This window comes from Ambystoma mexicanum, chromosome 2p (assembly GCF_040938575.1).
Source record: "Ambystoma mexicanum isolate Mex_15411 chromosome 2p, UKY_AmexF1_1, whole genome shotgun sequence".
NCBI lineage: Eukaryota > Metazoa > Chordata > Amphibia > Caudata > Ambystomatidae > Ambystoma > Ambystoma mexicanum.
The window spans coordinates 9308075-9326517 of record NC_090923.1 but is presented as its reverse complement, the minus strand read 5'-3'; the positions used below and the strand labels follow the sequence as shown (position 1 = coordinate 9326517).

Sequence of the window (18443 nt, the reverse complement as noted above, 5' to 3'; positions counted from 1 at the left end):
GCTGAGCTGTCATTCCTCAATAGTGGAGCCGGCTGCAGAGCCTCCCAGAGTGACTATGGATGGCTGAGCTGTCAGTCCTCATCAGTGGAGCCGGCTGCAGATCCTCCCAGGGTGACTGAGGATGGCTGAGCTGTCAGTCCTCATCAGTGGACCCGGCTGCAGAGCCTCCCAGAGTGACTGAGGATGACTGAGCTGTTAGTCCTCATCTGTGGAGCCTTCCAGAGTGACTGGGGATGCCTGAGCTGTCAGTCCTCATCAGTGGGGCCTGGCTGCAGAGCCCCCCAGAGTGACTGAGGATGCCTGAGCTGTCAGTCCTCATCGGTGGAGGGGCTGCAGAGCTGATAGACGCCCAGTGCTGAGACACCGATACTCGGAGCATGCACAGGAAGGGGATTCTGAAAGGAGCATGTGGAGTAAGGCTCTACCCCGAAATATGCAAAGAAAGAGAGAAGACAATAATACAATAGAAGAATGCTCGGATAAGTTACCTGTAATCTGCATTACTCCTAGTCTTTTTCTTCCTCATACCAGTATGTAACTTGCATGTGTGCCCTCGCAGGAATTCTTTTCAAAGGTTTCTTACTTAGGCTCTTCCCTTCCCAGCAGGTATAACCTCCCACTTACCCAATTATTCAGTGAGAAATATTGCTATTTTTCACATTGTCCCACCTAAAATAATCCTAGCCCAAAGGATTCCTATGGGAATATTAATTCCTCACGATTTCTCTTCTGGATTCTCCCTCCCAAGTGCTTTAGAATGTTGGCATGTATGTCACAACTCCTCAGTAGATCCAAAGCAGAGGCATGGTCACCTTCACCCCAAGAGCTGGAGAGGTGTGACACATGTACTGGGACGAGGAAGAGTAGGAGTAATGAAGATCACAGTAACTAATCCAAAGATCACCTCCACTTCCCTCTTCCTTGTCCCAGTACTTACCTTTCACTTGTACCAAAGCTAGTGGACGGGAAGGTAGCCCATGCCCACCATAAAAGACAGACACCAAGGGTAATGCTCCACCAATCCAACATCCACTTTATTGTGCAATAGCTGGAAGGAGGCACAAGACAAAGGACCCGCACCCACAAGTCATTGAGAAGCAGCTCTAAGAAATACTGCACAGATTGAAGAGGGAGAAACGACAGCGCATTCTCAGGGCACTGGTTAGCGATGGAATGGCGCTAAGTGTGTAGAGCGCCATCCACCCAATTCAATTGACAGAGTCGGTTGCACTGTCCTCATCTAAATGGTAGTTATACAAAAGCATCATGAAAACCAGCACAGTCACATAGCAGCTGCAAGCAGGACTGGCTGAAGATGGCGTACAGGCCCCCACTTGCCTACAACTTTGAAAATCGGCATGCATACATCATCAAGCAAAGGCCGGAAGAAAAGGCCAACGCTCTCTTCTGCTCTCCGCCAGACCCAGCCACCAATCTAACGCCCACAGCGGCCTGCAACATCACATGTAATGAAGGTAAGCCGGTCCTACCTATCTACGTAGGAACTTCTCTGTAAGCAAACAGCAGGCATGGCTGGAGGAGATCCCATTTGCTCCTTAGGGGCTCTTCCAAAGCACCCAGCATGACCTTGAGAATTTTATTAAATCTCTCATCCAGACCATTGATCTGGGGATGATAGGAAGTGGAGAACTTATAGGTTATTCTGCATTCCTTCCACATCGCTTTCATGTATTTCAACATGAAGTTGGATCCTCTGTCAGAGAACACCTCTTTAGGGAATCCACCTCTGGTAAAAGTTCCCCCAGGAGAGCCCTGGCAACCACCTTGGCAGTAATGGTCCGAAGGGGTGTAGCCTCAGGGCACCTGGTGGCATGATTAACCAGGATGAACCAATGTCCACCTGATGTGGGAGGGTCAAGGTGACTAACATTGTCGATGCCAACCCTCTCAAATGGTGTGCCAACCACTGGCAATGGCTGCAGTGGGGCAATGCCACTGCCTCCAGTCTTGCCAGATAACTGACAAGTGGGACAGGTCCGACAGTGGGACTCCACTTCTACTCCCATCTGGGGCCAGTAGAAATGGGCAGAGAGCCTCTGCTCAGTCCACTTGGTACCATGATGACCAGCTAAGGGCACCCCAAGCACCAACTGCAACAGGAAGGGCCTGTAAACATGGGGTACCACCAACCTCTTGAGGGCACCAGGTTCAGGCTTAGTGGGCTCACTACAAAGGAACTCACCCTCCCAATAGATTTTGAAAGACCTAGGCACTTCTCCTTGTGCCTGGGCCAGGGCCTGTTTCCTCAGACCCCTGAGAGAGTGGCACTCTCTCTGTCCCCTACAGAAGTCTACCCTAGAGGGCACCCCTTCAGCCAGCAGACATTGAAGGTCAGGGTGATCCTCTGGGTTCAGCACCTCTCCCACAGGAGGGTCGTCTGGCTCTTCTCCCTCGGGAGTTGAGTCTCGGGTTACCATTGGACCCAGCCCGTCTGGAGCCTGAATCCCAGTGGGTGCTGCTGAAGCAGCAGGAAGAGAAGGAGCCTACCTTTGCAGAGGTGGCCTTCTTGCTCTTCAGTCTGGCCTTTGGTACCTGACTCGCAGTCAGACTCGGTGCAACCTGTGATCTAGTGACTGCAGCAGCAGTCAGGGGTAAACCATCCGAGATCAACCGCAACTCCACTAGATCATTCCCCAAAAAAATGTTAGCAGGTACATTGTCCTGAATCAGGACGGGAAGTTCCCATGAGGAGTTGTTTTGGGCGGGCAGAGGCAGGAATGGGTGGGAATGGCCTTGGGGATTAGCAATGCCACTGGCAGGAAACGGGTGGGCAAATAACTAACGCCTACTGGGCCCTCCTCATATGCCCTTCCTCCCTATCTGTGCTCTACAGCAAAAGTTTAGACTGATAATAGCCCATACTAAAAACACCCTCCATCCCATACACAGAAGAAAGGCTTAAAGGAAGGATAGGCAGCACCCTCCCCGCCCCCACCAGCTTCACCCGCCCTCCATCCCATGCACAGGAGAAAGGCTTAATGGAAGGTTAGGCAGCTCCCTCCCCGCCCTCCATCCCATGCACAGGAGAAAGGCTTAATGGAAGGTTAGGCAGCCCCCTCCCCATTCCACCAGCATCACCCCCCATCCAATACACAGATGAAAGGCTTAATGGAAGGTTAGGCAGTCCTCTCCCTGCCCTCCATCCCATACACAGGAGAAAGGCTTAATGGAAGGTTAGGCAGCCCCCTCACCTCCCACCATCATCACCCGCCCCCCTCCCATACACAGGAGAAAAGCTTAATGGAAGGGATGGCAGCCCCCTCCCCGCCCCACCAGCATCACCCGCCCTCCATCCCATGCACAGGAGAAAGGCTTAATGGAAGGTTAGGCAGCTCCCTCCCCGCCCTCCATCCCATGCACAGGAGAAAGGCTTAATGGAAGGTTAGGCAGCCCCCTCCACATTCCACCAGCATCACCCCCCATCCAATACACAGATGAAAGGCTTAATGGAAGGTTAGGCAGCCCCCTCCCTGCCCCACCAGCATCACCCCCCGCCCCATCCCATGCACAGGAGAAAGGCTTAATGGGAGGCTAGGCAGCCCCCTCCCCGCCCCACCAGCATCACCCGCCCTCCATCCCATACACAGGAGAAAGGCTTAATGGAAGGTTAGGCAGCCCCCTCCCCACCAGCATCACCCGCCCCCATCCCATGCACAGGAAAAAGGCTTAATGGGAGGTTAGGCAGCCCCCGCCCCGCCCCACCAGCATCACCCGCCCCCATCCCATACACAGAAGAAAGGCTTAATGGAAGGTTAGGCAGCCCCCTCACCTCCCACCATCATCACCCGCCCCCCTCCCATACACAGGAGAAAAGCTTAATGGAAGGGATGGCAGCCCCCTCCCCGCCCCACCAGCATCACCCGCCCTCCATCCCATGCACAGGAGAAAGGCTTAATGGAAGGTTAGGCAGCTCCCTCCCCGCCCTCCATCCCATGCACAGGAGAAAGGCTTAATGGAAGGTTAGGCAGCCCCCTCCACATTCCACCAGCATCACCCCCCATCCAATACACAGATGAAAGGCTTAATGGAAGGTTAGGCAGCCCCCTCCCTGCCCCACCAGCATCACCCCCCGCCCCATCCCATGCACAGGAGAAAGGCTTAATGGGAGGCTAGGCAGCCCCCTCCCCGCCCCACCAGCATCACCGGCCCTCCATCCCATACACAGGAGAAAGGCTTAATGGAAGGTTAGGCAGCCCCCTCCCCACCAGCATCACCCGCCCCCATCCCATGCACAGGAAAAAGGCTTAATGGGAGGTTAGGCAGCCCCCGCCCCACCAGCATCACCCGCCCCCATCCCATACACAGAAGAAAGGCTTAATGGAAGGTTAGGCAGCCCCCCTCCTGCCCCCACCCATCCCATGCACAGGAGAAAGGCTTAAGGGTCAGTGAAGGAAAAGCAGAGACAAGTCACCATTTCCCCTCAGAAGACTCTTCTCACTGCAAGAGAGTGGAGCAGCTGCAGGTCACTCACCTGCAGGAAATTGTGCTATTATTACTGCTTCATCCTTTGGGGGGCGTCTTCCATTCCAAAATATAGGATTTGAGCTGTAAAGGAGCAGGAGACAGGGAGGGGTCCCAGGGACGCGACCCCCACCGCTCAGAGCTGATAGACACGTTCAGTGCATTGATAGTCATACTCTGAGCATGCGCACTGTGGGTCTACTCCCAGGGTAGATGCACAATACAAAGATGAATACATCATGACTGAGGATGGCTGAGCTGTCAGTCCTCATCAGTGGAGCCTCACAGTGACTGAGGATGCCTGAGCTGTCAGTCCTCATCAGTGGAGCCGGCTGCAGAGCCCCCCCAGAGTGACCGAGGATGCCTGAGCTGTCAGTCCTCATCAGTGGAGGGGCTGCAGTGCCTCCCAGAGTGACTGAGGATGCCTGAGCTGTCAGTCCTCATCAGTGGAGCGGCTGCAGAGCCTCCCAGAGTGACTGAGGATGCCTGAGCTGTCAGTCCTCATCAATGGAGCCTCACAGAGTGACTGAAGATGGCTGAGCTGTCAGTTCTCATCAATGGAGCCTCCCAGAGTGACTGAGGCTGGCTGAGATGTCAGTCCTCATCAGTGGAGCGGCTGCAGAGCCTCCCAGAGTGACTGAGGATGACTGAGCTGTCAGTCCTCATCAATGGAACGTCCCAGAGTGACTGAGGATGGCTGAGCTGTCAGTCCTCATCAATGGAACGTCCCAGAGTGACTGAGGCTGGCTGAGCTGTCAGTCCTCATCAGTGGAGCTGGGCTGCAGAGCCTCCCAGAGTGACTGAGGATGGCTGAGCTGTCAGTCCTCATCAGTGGAGCCGCTGCAGAGCCTCCCAGAGTGACTGAGGATGCCTGAGCTGTCAGTCCTCATCAGTGGAGCTGCAGAGCTGATAGACACGCCCAGTGCTGAGACACTGATCCCCAGAGCATGCACAGAAAGGGGGTAATTCAAGGAGCATGCGCAGTGAGGCTGTACCCCCAAATTAGACACGGAAATATGCAAAGAAAGAGAGAAGACACTAATAGAATAGGAGAATGCTCGGATTAGTTACCTGTAATCTGCATTACTCGTAGTCTTTTTCTTCCTCGTCCCAGTATGTACCTTGGAATGCGCGCCCTCGCGGGAACTCTTTTCAAAGGTTTCTTACTAAGGCTCTTCCCTTCCCAGGAGGTATAATCTCCCACTTACCCACAACCATACATGCCAATCCTCCCGATTTAGGCGGGAGACTCAGGATTTTTCAGTGAAAAATATTGCTATTTTTCACATTCTCCCACCTAAAATAACCCTAGCTCAAAGGATTACTTTTGGAAAATTAATTTTGCCGGATTTATCTTACGGATTCTCCCTACCTGGTGCTTTAGAATGATTCCTCAGTAGATCCAAAGCAGAAACATGGGCACATTCACCCCCAGAGCTGGAGAGGTGAGACGCGTGAACTGGGACGAGGAAGAGAAGGACTAGGAGTAATGAAGATCACAGTAAGTAATCCAAGCATTACCTCCACTTCCCTCTTGCATGTCCCAGTACTTACCTTTCACTTGTACCAAAGCTAGTGGACGTGAAGATAGCCCATGCTAACCGTAAAAGACAGACACCAAGAGTAATAATTCACCAATCCAGCACCCACTTTATTGTGCAATAACGGGAAGGAGGCAAAAGACAAAGAACCCGCACCCACAAGTCAATGAGAAGCAGCTCCAAGAAATGCTGCACAGTGTGAAGAGGGAGAAACGACAGCGCCTCCGCAGAGCACTGGTTAACGCAGGAATGGCGCTACATGTGTAGAGCGCCATCCACCCAATTCAATTGACAGAGTCGGTTGCACTGTCCTCATCTAAATGGTAGTTATACAAAAGCATCATGGAAACCAGCACTGTCACAAAGCAGCTGCAAGCAGGGCCGGCTGAAGATGGCGTTCAGGTCCCGAATATATCATCGAGTGAAGGCAGGAATAAAAGGCCAACGCTCTCTTCTGCTCTCCGCTGCAACCCACCAGACCCAGCCACCAATCGAATGCCCTCGGCGGTCTGCAACATCACATGTAATGAAGGTAAGCAGGACCTACATATCTACATAGGCGGCTCCCCTTTGCCTAAGGCATACCTCTCAACCATTTCTGTTGCAAAGGCGGGTGAAATCACCCGATTTTGTTTTTGGCGGGTAAGATACCCATTGGAATTAATGGGTGTGCATGAGGCTTGGCGGGTGAGTCAGCCCTTTACAGGGCGGGTGACACCCGCCAAAAGCATGTGAGTTGAGAGCTATGCTAAAGCCCTCAACTTTACCGGCATGTCCTGTTGGGATACTATCACCTTCCCACCCTGTTCCTGCCGCAATGTGTATCAGTGAGCACCCTCACTCACCACCATTCAGTGATGCAGCTAGAACACCACATCCCCCATCGGACCCAGAGGCGCGTACACAGCCACACTAACACTGACCCAGAAGCTCCTGCAGATTCTCGCACTACGTTCTCTATCGTGGCTTTCACGGCAGAAACCTCACCCAATCCATCGCAGCAGACACCATACGGGCCCTCCACCATCAGCTTGGAATCAAACACCAACAAAAACCCCAATGCTCGTGCAGCATGTCATGCCATAAAACAATGCCACCTCAAAGACATAACACCTCCACTGCGTCCAGGCATGCAGGTCAGGCCAACCATGAGCCTTGCCCAACGGGACTATAGATTAGGATCCAGAACGACCCACCCCCAGCCAATATCCCCCCCACATCATGTATGACTAGAAACTCCCGCTTGGGAGAACGATCCCACCATGCCAGGCAAGTTCAATCTATCCCTAACACTGCTCACTCTAAAGTCTGCATCCCAGCAACCACACAGTCATTGCAGAGTGCTCTGACCCCTAGGCTATGCCCGCAGGCACTTACATGCCCATTGAAGCAGCCCGTACCCCTGATTCTTGCAAACAGCCCACTCCCCAACACTCTAGAAGTCTCCTCACTGTTCCCCAACGAGAATCCACAATGCCATTCCAACACGGCCAAAGACTCCACCACTCTGCTAATGGAAGCCCTCATCAATGCCAGGTCCATCACTGCACATGCTCTCGACATTAACAACCTCTGAAACATGGCTACACCCAGCCTCCGGCCATGTGCTTTCCCTGGCCATACCCACGTGATATGTAATATACAGAACAGACAGGCTCACCTCTAGAGGGGGAAGATTAGCATTAATTGCCAAAGAATCCATCCCTATCACACACACTACCATACCTATGACAGGAAACTGCAACCTACTTGCAGCCAGGATATCCCTCTCTCACACGGTCACCATGACCATATTTTTGGTCTACAGACCCCCATAGTCCCATACTCACCTTTGAAGAGGATCTCTTGCAAGAAGTGGGCAAAAACATCAAACCCTCCTCCAGAATAATCCTCCTTGGAGATCTGAACCTTGGCATCAACGACCTGTCTGACGCCCATGCTTCCAACGTAGCCCATGCTCTCAGTGCCTTGGGCTTCCAGAACTCCGTCCATAACTCCACTCATATCAAGGGACGCATCCTAGACTGGATAACCGTCCTCGACTGCCAGACAACCATCCCAAATACCATCCCGTGCCCGTGGTCGGATAACCAAATACTATCATTCATCACCATGCCCTACCCCCGTCCCGCACTGCCCCCTTATTGGACACGTAGCGCTCGGAAACTTACCAAATAGAGCATATCCCTCCTGCAAGTCTTGCAAACCCTGAATCTGCACTCTAATGACCCCTCCATTCTGGTTGACCTCTACACTAGCCCCCCCCCGACCTCTACACTAGCCCCCTCTCAGCAGCAGTGGATGCAGTGGCTCCACTAGCCCCCAGAAAATCCCAAACCGCCTAGCACTCCAACTCCTGGTTCACCCCAGAACTCTTGGAACTACGCAAAATGAAACACCTAGCAGAAGCAATTTGGAGAAAAACACTGATAAACTCCCAAAAAATTCAATTTGCTGAGGCCTCCACACAATATAGACTAGCGTTTATAGCAGCCAAATCCACCACCTACAACCATAGAATTTCCAATGCCGAATCCAACACCAAAGAGGTTTTCACAATCTTACAGATACAACTAGAATCCCCAGTAACCCCCCTCCTCCTGCTATAGTCAAAGATGAGGCGTGGTGCTCATCCATCCATACAGCCATGCTCGATAAGATCGAAAACCGGCACAAAAAAATCTCCATCAAGACAGGCCATCTAAACAGTCAGCCATGCCCAAACCGCAGCCCCTCGGGACCGCCTAAGAACCCAACCAATTCCCGATGTCCTACTTCAACCCTATCACTGAATCAGAAGCCGCAATCATCCTGAAAGAGCTAAAACCCTCCAGGGGTAAAGGCGATGTCTGCCCAGCATCAATCATCAAGGACAACGCAGACGACTTGATCCCATTCATCACTAAATGTATCAATGCCTCCTTCGCTGCTGGCCAAGTCCCAGCTAATTTGAAAGAAGCCTGGGGACTTCCCCTGATCAAAAAAACCCTTGTTCGACCCGCCCCCCCCCAACATCTTCACTAAACCCCTCTTTGACCTACTTGACTCAATCGGCATCAGTTACACTAACTATGCCGATGACACTCAAATTCTTCTCCCCATCTGGCAATTACAACGAAGACTCCCTAGCACTGAACCGAATTTATTCTATCACTCAAACCTGGATGGCCACCCACTGTCTCAATGACAATAAGACAGAGCTCCTTCTGGTGGGGACACCGTCGGGCACAATAAAGTTAGACCCGCAGTACACCTCCTTCTGCATTGATGGTCACCATTTTCCAGAATCGACTTCAGTAAAAACACTCAGTGTGTACCTTGACACTACACTCTCGCTCACACGCCAAGTGAATGCCATCGCCTCATCCGCCTCCCACACCACCAAACTGATCAACTCTGCTAGATCCTTCCTCTCCAAAAACAGCTGCTCGCGATTGCACGAGCCATTACAGGATCAGGATTGGACTACTGCAATGCCTTATTTGCAGGCACCTCCTCCCGCAACATTGCAAAACTGCAGGTAATCCAGAACAATGCCATTCCAGAGGCCCTCAACATCCCTAGACGAGAACATATCTCTGCCGCCAGGAAAAGCGTTAATTGGCTCCCAATCAGAGAGCGCATTATCTTTAAGTCATTGGGCCTCATTACAAGTTTAGCAGTAGCCTTGCTGGTAAAACCGGCAAGGTGCCGCCAAACTTGCAAATTTTTCCAGCACCCGCGAATGGGCAATTACTAGGTCATTACGGCCTCGCCAGACCCGGTAATTCTCTTTCACGGGCGCCAGAATGACATGCTCCCGATTCCCATTGAGCCCCATAGGGAGGTCGGATGCACCGACACCATTTATGAATGGTTCCGGTGCATCCGACATGGTCGGCAGGAGTGTGCTGTTCCGTCTGCCAAGTCAGACCTGGAGGGTGGTAGGGCACCCGCCTGCAGAACTCAGAGTTTGCCGGTCTGGTAACAACGGTACCAGCAAGCTTACCAGTACAGTTGTTACCGGACCAGTATACTCGTAATGATGCACAGATCCAACTCTGCCTCAGACTATTTATCAGAGACCAATCCAACAGACACCGCCGAGCAGCCCACAGCAACAAACTATTACAACCAATCTATAACAGAGCTAACCCAACGTGTGCAGCCAAACAATGGAACTTGCTCCCCCAAGCCTCCTACTGGGCCTTCAGGAGGTCCTTAAAAACCTGTCTATTTGCCTAAACCTCACTCACTGGAAATGAACTGCCACATGTTCCAAGATTGTATAACTGGTTGTAACAGCGCCTTCATGCCTCTGGGTTCAGTGAGCTTTATAAATGAAAAATTAAAATAAATAAGTAAGAACTCCAACCCTGACCAGGGCCCCTCCACTTTGAGCTGGTAGTGTCTAATGAATGTGTTAGGCGCAGCCCAGGTAGTTGCTCGGCAAATGTCCAGCAGAGGTACCCCTTCAACCTTAAATCAGGAGGCAGCCATCCCTTTCATGGACCGACTCTCTACCTGCCTGACAGGTCAGAGGTCTGACAATTCATAAGCCTGCAGAATCAGGGACTCGATCCACCGGCTGATCGTGGGAGTGGATACCATCTGGCCACAGGCCCCTGCACATAAGGTGACCATAAGATGATTGGTTTTCTGAAAGGACTGCGTGCCGTCAAGATACAGCAGGACCATCCTCTTAACAGCCAGGCAATGCCAAGCATTTTCCTCAGGAAAGGAAGGAATCCGGAAAGAAGTCTGGGAGCACCGATCAAATTGGGTATTACCGGTTGTGATCGCTTCTATGTCAGCTTATCAAGCAATGGGATGTGACAGATGCAAAGGGGGTGGACAGCAGCTATTCATGTATTTTTACATTTCCGTTGATTGGATAGAAAGACATATTGGGCCTCATTATGACCTAGGTGGAAGAGTGATAACAGTGCCAGTAGAGCTGCCGGTACCGTTATCACTCTACTGCCTCATTACGAGGTCTGCTCGCGGGAGCCGGATTGCAAGTCTGGTCTGGCCAGAGGTGCATACCGGTAACCGCGAGCAGACCACGATGCTAACAACGGACCCGTCATTAACAGGTCCGTTGTTAGCATCCTCCCCATTCCCATTGAGCTCTATGGGGGCTCGAATGGCAATGGGGATGTACCGTGTCCGGCTCCGGAAAATGGGAATTACCGGGCCCGCAATAGTCAAAATGGCCCAGTAATTCCCTTTTTCAGGACCCGGACCCGGTATCCGGTTTGGGGGTAGCTATGCCGCTAAAAATGGCATGGCTACCTCCAAACTCCTAATGAGGCCCATTGTCTGCATGGGGGCCCCTAAAATATGTTGGACAAGTTTGAAAAAATGCCTTAAACCCCTGTTTATGGATAAATGTTCCATAAAAATGCAAACTTCTAGCCTCATCCAAACGCTCTGTGGAGGTGCTGGGATGGCTCGCTATCCTTCTTTGCTCCGCGCAGCATGGGGCCATTTTCAAAACCTTTTTCATGGTGACTTTTGGTTCCTACTGTAAAGACTGGATGGGGGTTTCTGTACTCCTGCCCTCTATATGTCAGAGTAGAAGCACAGAGCACCCCAGCCAAGATTCTCTATGCGGTAGCAATGGACGAGCAATCAAGGCTAAAGGTCTCAGGAGGTGATGTGTGCTGGTTCTTAAGTACAGTGTAGTCCCTAAGCCCCCAACAAAGGTATGTCCATAACCAATGTTAGTGATAACACAGTTCTTTATATCAATAAGGTTCACATATATACACGATTAAGAACACACTTTGTGCTTTGGCAATACTAATATGGTAAATGTACAATGTCTATGTAGTACCACAGTTAACTCTTGATTCCATTAAAATGTACCAACTGCTGACAGTCTCAATGGCATACAAATCAATTAGTAAAGTGAATCAACAATAGACATGGGGAGGAAAGCAAGTCGGGTTAAACAAATGGCACAATACTGGTTCCCTAACGCAAGACACAGTTCTGTGTGAGGTTCCCCACCTGGGCAACCTGTAAATAAAGTGTATCAACAAGCCCAGTGTCATGTGCAGTGGACTGGATGAAAGAAAGACTTTCCCCCCAAGAGCCAAGCCTGCAGGGTAGTAATGTACCTGCCAGGCCCGGGATTTGGGTGAGAAGGCAGGAGCAGCAGCAGAGCTAAGGAGAGAAAACACAATGGATACAATAAATACCACATCAAGGAAGGTCTCGGTCTCCCAGCTGTGACACCCCCAGTTATTCCCACTCTTACCTGTTGTTCCGTGAAGGGACACTGGGAACCTACTTGCTAATCCAGCAAGCAGTCGGAGGCTGAAGAGTCGTAGAAGTAATCAGAAGTTCCAGAGGAATATCAGATAGGGAGGGGGGACTCTGACCCGTATGGCAGGAGGACGCATCTGAGGGGGGTGACACCAGGCCTGGTACCAGAGATGAAGTGTTGGCAGCAGAGCGTCCCAAATACAATCTAGGACAAGGATGCAGCAAATCGTCCCAAAGTCAATCCAGGGCAAAGATGCAGCAAAGCGTCCCAAAGTCAATCCAGGGCAAAGATGCAGTAAGTGTTCAACACTGCGGCTAGTAATGGTATACAGCAGAACGTCCGAACTAGCCGGTACTAATCAGACATGCCAACCCGCCCGATTTAGGAGGGAGACTCCCGATTTTGAACTGAAAAATATTGCAAAATGGTGTTATTTTTCACATTCTCCCGTCTAAAATAATTCTAGCCCCAATACATGCTATGGGGAAATTAATTTCTCCCGAATTCTCTCGTGAAATCTCCCACCTAGGTGCCTCGGAATGTTGGCATGTATGAGTAATGCACAGCAGAGCGTCCTCAATCACAAGCAAGAGGTAAAGGAGCGTTGCAATTGGGTACGAGTGAAATGGAGCAAGACGTACAACCTTGCGTTGAGAGAGAGCTGTGGCAAAATGTTGGCATGTATGCAGTTAGACGAAGTCCCGGAAGTGAAGGACCAAAAGCCAATGATGTGAACATTCTAGTCGTCAGAAAAATAAAATGCATTTTTAATAAATACGTTTTTATTGTAAATAGTTTTATTCAGTTCTGACATGTTCTTTGAATATTTGATGTACTTTTCTCAGTTCACCGATTTGTTGTACATCATTATGTTCTTATTTAAAATATGTGTTTAATAATTTTTATTAATTTTAAATAAGAATCACTTATTCAGGTTCTTATTTAAAATTAATAAAGAGTAAGTGTGTTGTGTCTTTGTTTCTGCTGCAGTGCTGTGAGTCTTGCTTTTGTGGCCTATCCGCTGCGTTTACGTGGCGCGCTGGCTTCTTCCGGCTTCTTTGGATGGGAGGCGGCTTGTTTAGGGCTTGTTTCGGAAGGAGATGCAGCTTGCTTTATTGCTTCCTACTGGCAACGCCGGAGTCCAGCAGCAGTAATGGCAGCCTAGACTCGAGGCTGGAAGTAGGTGCAGAGGCGGCAGCGCGCACGGCGGGTAGGCAGTGCAAGTGCACGGCGAGGCGGTGCACATGCACGGCTAGGAGGCGGCGGCGCGCACAGCGATGTGGTGCATGTGCATGGCGAGGCTACGGTGCGCACGGCGAGGAGGCGCTTGCTACGCACGCACGGCTCCGCTTCCCTCGCTCCCAGCAGGCAGGGCAGTGTGCATGCGCCGGTGAGGCAGCCCCCTTGCTTTGTCCCTTTCCCTCGCATTAATGAACGCCTGGGGGGAGCATGACTTTCCCTACCCCCCTCATATGTCCCTTTGGTTGTCCTTGTGTCCCCCGCACCACCTCATGCTCCTTTGGTTATCCTTGTGCCCCCCACCTCCTTCTGATGCCCCTTTGGTTGTCCTTGTGTCCCCCACACCGCCTCATACCCCTTTGGTTGTCCTTTTGCCCCCCCACCTCCTTCTGATGCCCCTTTGGTTGTCCTTGTGTCCCCCACACCGTGTCATGCCCCTTTGGTTGTCCTTGTGTCCCCCACCCCCCTCCTATGCCCCTTTGGTTATCCTTGTGTCCCCCACACCGCCTCATGCCCCTTTTGTTGTCATTGTGTCCCGCACCCCCCTCCTATGCCCCTTTTTGTGTCTTCCCGTTCTCCCCTCCAGTGACTTTTAATTGCCCACCTCCCTACTTCCCGTTGTGACTGAAAGTACTTCCCTGTGCCAATGTGGCCCCCCTCCCTGTGCTGAATGTACTCACCTCCCTCCCCATCGTGTGACTGATATTGATCCCCTCCTAGCCCCCTCGGGTCTGAATGTGCACCCTCCCCACCTCTTGCTCCCTGTTTGACTGAAATGTCGTCATCATTGCCCTCCTCCATTATCCCCATGTACCACCTTTGACCCCTACCAGTTGTGTCTTCGTGCACCCTTACCCCCAGCTTTGTCCTCATTTTCTCCCTATCCCCTCCAGGGTGCCTTGATGTCCCCTTACCCTCCCACCATTTCATTATGGTCCCCCTTACCTCTTCCGGTGTGTTCATATCTCCACCTATCACTGTGTACATGTGTACAGGTATCCCCTGACACCCCACAGTGTGCCCACGAACCCCCCTGTCCCCCTCCTTTTCAAGTCTCACCCCTCATCCCTTGTCCCCCAGGTCCATCTCCTGCCCCCTCGCTCCACTTCTTGCCTTACTCCTTGCCCCTCCTGTTTCTCCTCCTTATCCTTCACCCCTCCTTCCCTTAATTCCCTCCTCTGTCCAATTCTGGTATTACCCCAATTGCTGTTTAAGCATAGTAATCCGTAGCCGCCTGTCTTTGCAGCTTTCTGCCCCCCCGTCTTTCCTCTCAGCACTTTTATCATCCGTCCCTTTGACCACTGCACTGCAACAATTGTCGTCAGGCATAGTAATGTTACTGCTTGTTTTGTCTCCTTCTCCCCCCAACCTCTCCCTTATTGTTTCCATGCACTTGTACTATCTGTTATGATTGATAATTATTTTTCACACTCTGTTTCAAGGACTTGTTAGGATGCTTTTATTTTCTCCCATGTTCCCTCCCTCCTTGAAGCGCTTTGAAACACATTGGGCCTCATTACGAGTTTGGAGGTAAGTCAGCGTCCTTACCGGCATGGAGCAAATAACGTATCCGTGTTGCAAAGAGCCCGCTATTAGAGGGCCATTACGGCTTCGCGGACACGAGCATTGCGCCATGCCGGTAAGGACCTTACCGCCATGGCGTAAATGACCCAAAAATCACCCTTAGTGGCATCGAGAGAAGCGCAGATAGCAACACTGGCATCCATGCCACCGGCATTAGCGGTAACCGCTATCAACGGAGACCGCGAATAGCGGTCACTGCTAATAGCGGTGACCGTAAATAAGCGGAACCGGAAGTAGCGTCATCGCACAGGAATGGGAAAGAGCATGGCGGCCATCTTGTAAAACACAATCCATTGCCATCCTCTGCACCCAGGATCCACATCAACACCACACCTGTCCCAATATCATCCAGCAGCATATAAGAATGGCCAAGGCAGTTAAAAAAGGAGCTGCGTGCCTGCACAAGGAGCGCTTCTCAGAAGAAGAGTTCAACATGCTCGACGACACCTTGGCTGAAAATGGGGATGTAGTGTTTTCTACCAAAATGCGTCGACCAGCACTGTTGCGCAAAAAAGAAATCTGGGTGGAGGTAGCGCAGAAAGTGAGTGCTGTAGGAACCACCCCACGCACGGTGAAAGATGTCCGGAAGCTCTGGGATGACCTGTGCCAACGTGTAAGGAACATCCTCGCAGCAAACCCCAACAAGGGAATGGCAACAGGTGGGGGAGGCGGCTCACCCATAAAGATGCATCGCTGGGAGGAGATCTGTGCAGCCACCATCGGAATGGAGTCAATCGAGGGAGTGGGGGACATGGAGCGAGGAGCCCCATCATTGCAGGTAGGAGTCAAAATACACCACTGTATTGCAAACCATGAAGATGTCCCCCCGAACTCACAGTGAAATGATGCAAAGCAGTGTCCACCAGACACATGTGCGCAACCCTGCCTACAGGCAGTGCACAGCACCATCTTATCCACAGGCATGATACACCCCATACATGTTTCATCCCAGACGCATGGCTGCATGACCCACCCAAAAGCCAAGCAACCCGTATGTCAGTACTCCAACTGCAAATACCTGCCATTCCATAGAAATGCAGCTACCTCAATGCATGCCTGATGCACGTAGACCCATCACTAATGCTCTCCCTCTCTTGGTCCCCCACAGGCACACAATCTGACAGCGATGATGAGGACCCCAAGGAGAAGCCTGCGACACCAGTCAAGAAGCCCAGGGGCATGGAGGGGCCAAACAGGCCCTCAACATCAAGGGGAAGAGTGAAGGCAGGACCACATCAGGAGGCCAACACACCCCAAGGACCCACAGCACCATTGTGCAAAGGTTCCACAACCACAGCACCCACACCAGCCACATCCACACAGGAGCCAGTGGCTGAAGGCACAGTATCCACTGCCAGCAGTACTGTTGGAGAGTCAGCTGCCACCGCAGCCGTGTCAGATGACGAAGAACATACTCCAACACCTGGAACACCTACCGCTACAGGCCCCCTGCAGTCACCCCACTCTCCCCACCCAGCATATACAATAGCAGCAGCCATGAGCTGTCTGCTGTGGAGTCATGGCCCGGGAGCTTCAGCCCCACAGGGAGCATGCATGAAGCACCAACCATGTCCCATGCCCCTTCGACATCCTCCACTGTCCGGGACAGGCAAGAGGGGAACACAGTAGTCCAACAGCACCAGGAGGGGCTGACAGGGCTGGTGACCCAGCACATCATAGAAAGTGGCCAGGCAAGGGAGGAATTCAGGGCATGTGCAGTGGCCCTCAAAGCTGCCATTGAGTCCACATCTAGAGACATATGCAGCAAATTGGCGGCTGTGAGGCAGGTCCTCACCCGCATGGTGGAGGCCTTGGAGGCCCTGTGTCCCACACAGGTGGTTGAACAACCAGGCACCTCCTCCAGTGCCAGCTCCAGACAGACCAGCCCCCTGCGTAGGTCTTGCCGGAATTTGCGCAGGTCAGTGAGGGGTCAACCCGATGCTGGCAGTGGAAAAGGGGTGTAGGCGCAGCCTGCCATCCCGAACTCTTGAACACTAATGGTGCATGCAAGTGCACACCATGTGTGGGGAAGTTGTGGGGGGAGGTGGAGGGGGGAGGGTGTGTGGGGAAGTTGAGGGGTGAGGGGGAGGGGGGAGAGGGTGTGTGGGGAAGTTGAGGGGGGAGGGGTGAGATGGTGTGTGGGGAGGTTGACGGGGGAGGAGAGAGGGTGTGTGGGGAAGTTGAGGGGAGAGGGGGAGGGAGGATAGGGTGTGTGGGGTGGAGGGCTTGTGCACATTCTATCTTTTATTCGTTCAATACACCTGTTGTGAAATGAGAATTCACATGTCCGGACATTGCTTATTGAGTATGTGTGCTTTATTGGTGAACAGTGTACAGTGTCCATGTCCCTGACACCCCCAGTGCCCTGAGTCCCACCTCCATGGCACACACGGCATCCATGTGTGTTAGAAACATTGGTCAAAGGCTGGCGCACGGCACGTCCCTCCTGTGCATCGCTTCCTCCCTGAAGTGCAGCCCCATCTCCTACCTCCTCATGCCCCTCGTCAGGTGGTTGTAGTTCAACGTCAGGGGGCAGAGGCACATTCTGTCTGATACACATATTGTGCAGTATGACACATGCCATGATGATCTTGGCCACCTTCTCATGTCCGTACAGGAGTGCCCCACCGGACCTGCTGAGGCAGCGAAACCGTGCCTTCAATAGGCCAAATGTCTGCTCGATCACCACATGGGTACGTGTATGCGCACGATTGTAGTCCTCTTCGTTCCTGTTCTGTGGGTTCCGGACAGGGGTAAGGAGCCACCTCTTCAAGGGATAGCCAGCATCACCTGCAGGTGTGCAACAATGGTAATGTGTAAGTGGTTACATCAAATAGGACCTATAGCAATAACACAATAGCATGCATTAATTTCCTGTTTGCATCCTCATATCCATGCATGAATCGAGCTACTCAATGGAACTACAATGTGTGTGTCCATCTGAACAACTGGTGTGTGTGCCTACGTCTAGTGGGCGCAGGGGTGTCCCATTTGTTATGAGTAAGCATGCACTGTGGTAGCCCACGCCGATTGTTCCTATGTTCTAGGTGATGTGTTGTTCATTGTATGCTGTTGTCCAGTCACCGTTGATGCCAGACTCTAGATGATCTCACTCTCCGCGCCTGATGTTGCCATGCTGTTATGCAGGACCTCTGTGTTGGTGTAAGAGTGGAATCATGTATTTTGGCCTCATGTGACTCCTTTGTACGCACTTATGGACACCTATCCTTCTTGCTGATGTAAGGTTCTTATGTGCAATGGCCATACTGACAGCATGTTGTGCATTGTGTTGCAGGGGCTACAGTCAGGTTACGTGCAGTGTACACGTTGATGGCTGTGGAATG

General features: G+C 51.9%; 2 protein-coding genes across 3 annotated transcripts in view; one reads left to right on the top strand and one right to left on the bottom strand.

The window, feature by feature from the left end:
- Window positions 1-18443, bottom strand: part of LOC138566132 (zinc finger protein 850-like) — a 459100-nt gene that overhangs the window by 83616 nt on the left and 357041 nt on the right. The window contains exon 1 of one of the 2 annotated variants that reach the window (XM_069643134.1): window positions 4493-5369. The exons of the other annotated variant lie outside the window; for it this stretch is intronic. The gene's annotated coding sequence lies outside the window, so the exon portion shown is untranslated. Of the gene's footprint in view, window positions 1-4492; window positions 5370-18443 lie in introns of those variants that run through there. 2 annotated transcript variants of the gene reach the window in all.
- Window positions 1-18443, top strand: part of LOC138566136 (zinc finger protein 850-like) — a 317241-nt gene that overhangs the window by 221785 nt on the left and 77013 nt on the right. The gene's annotated exons all lie outside the window — the stretch shown is intronic.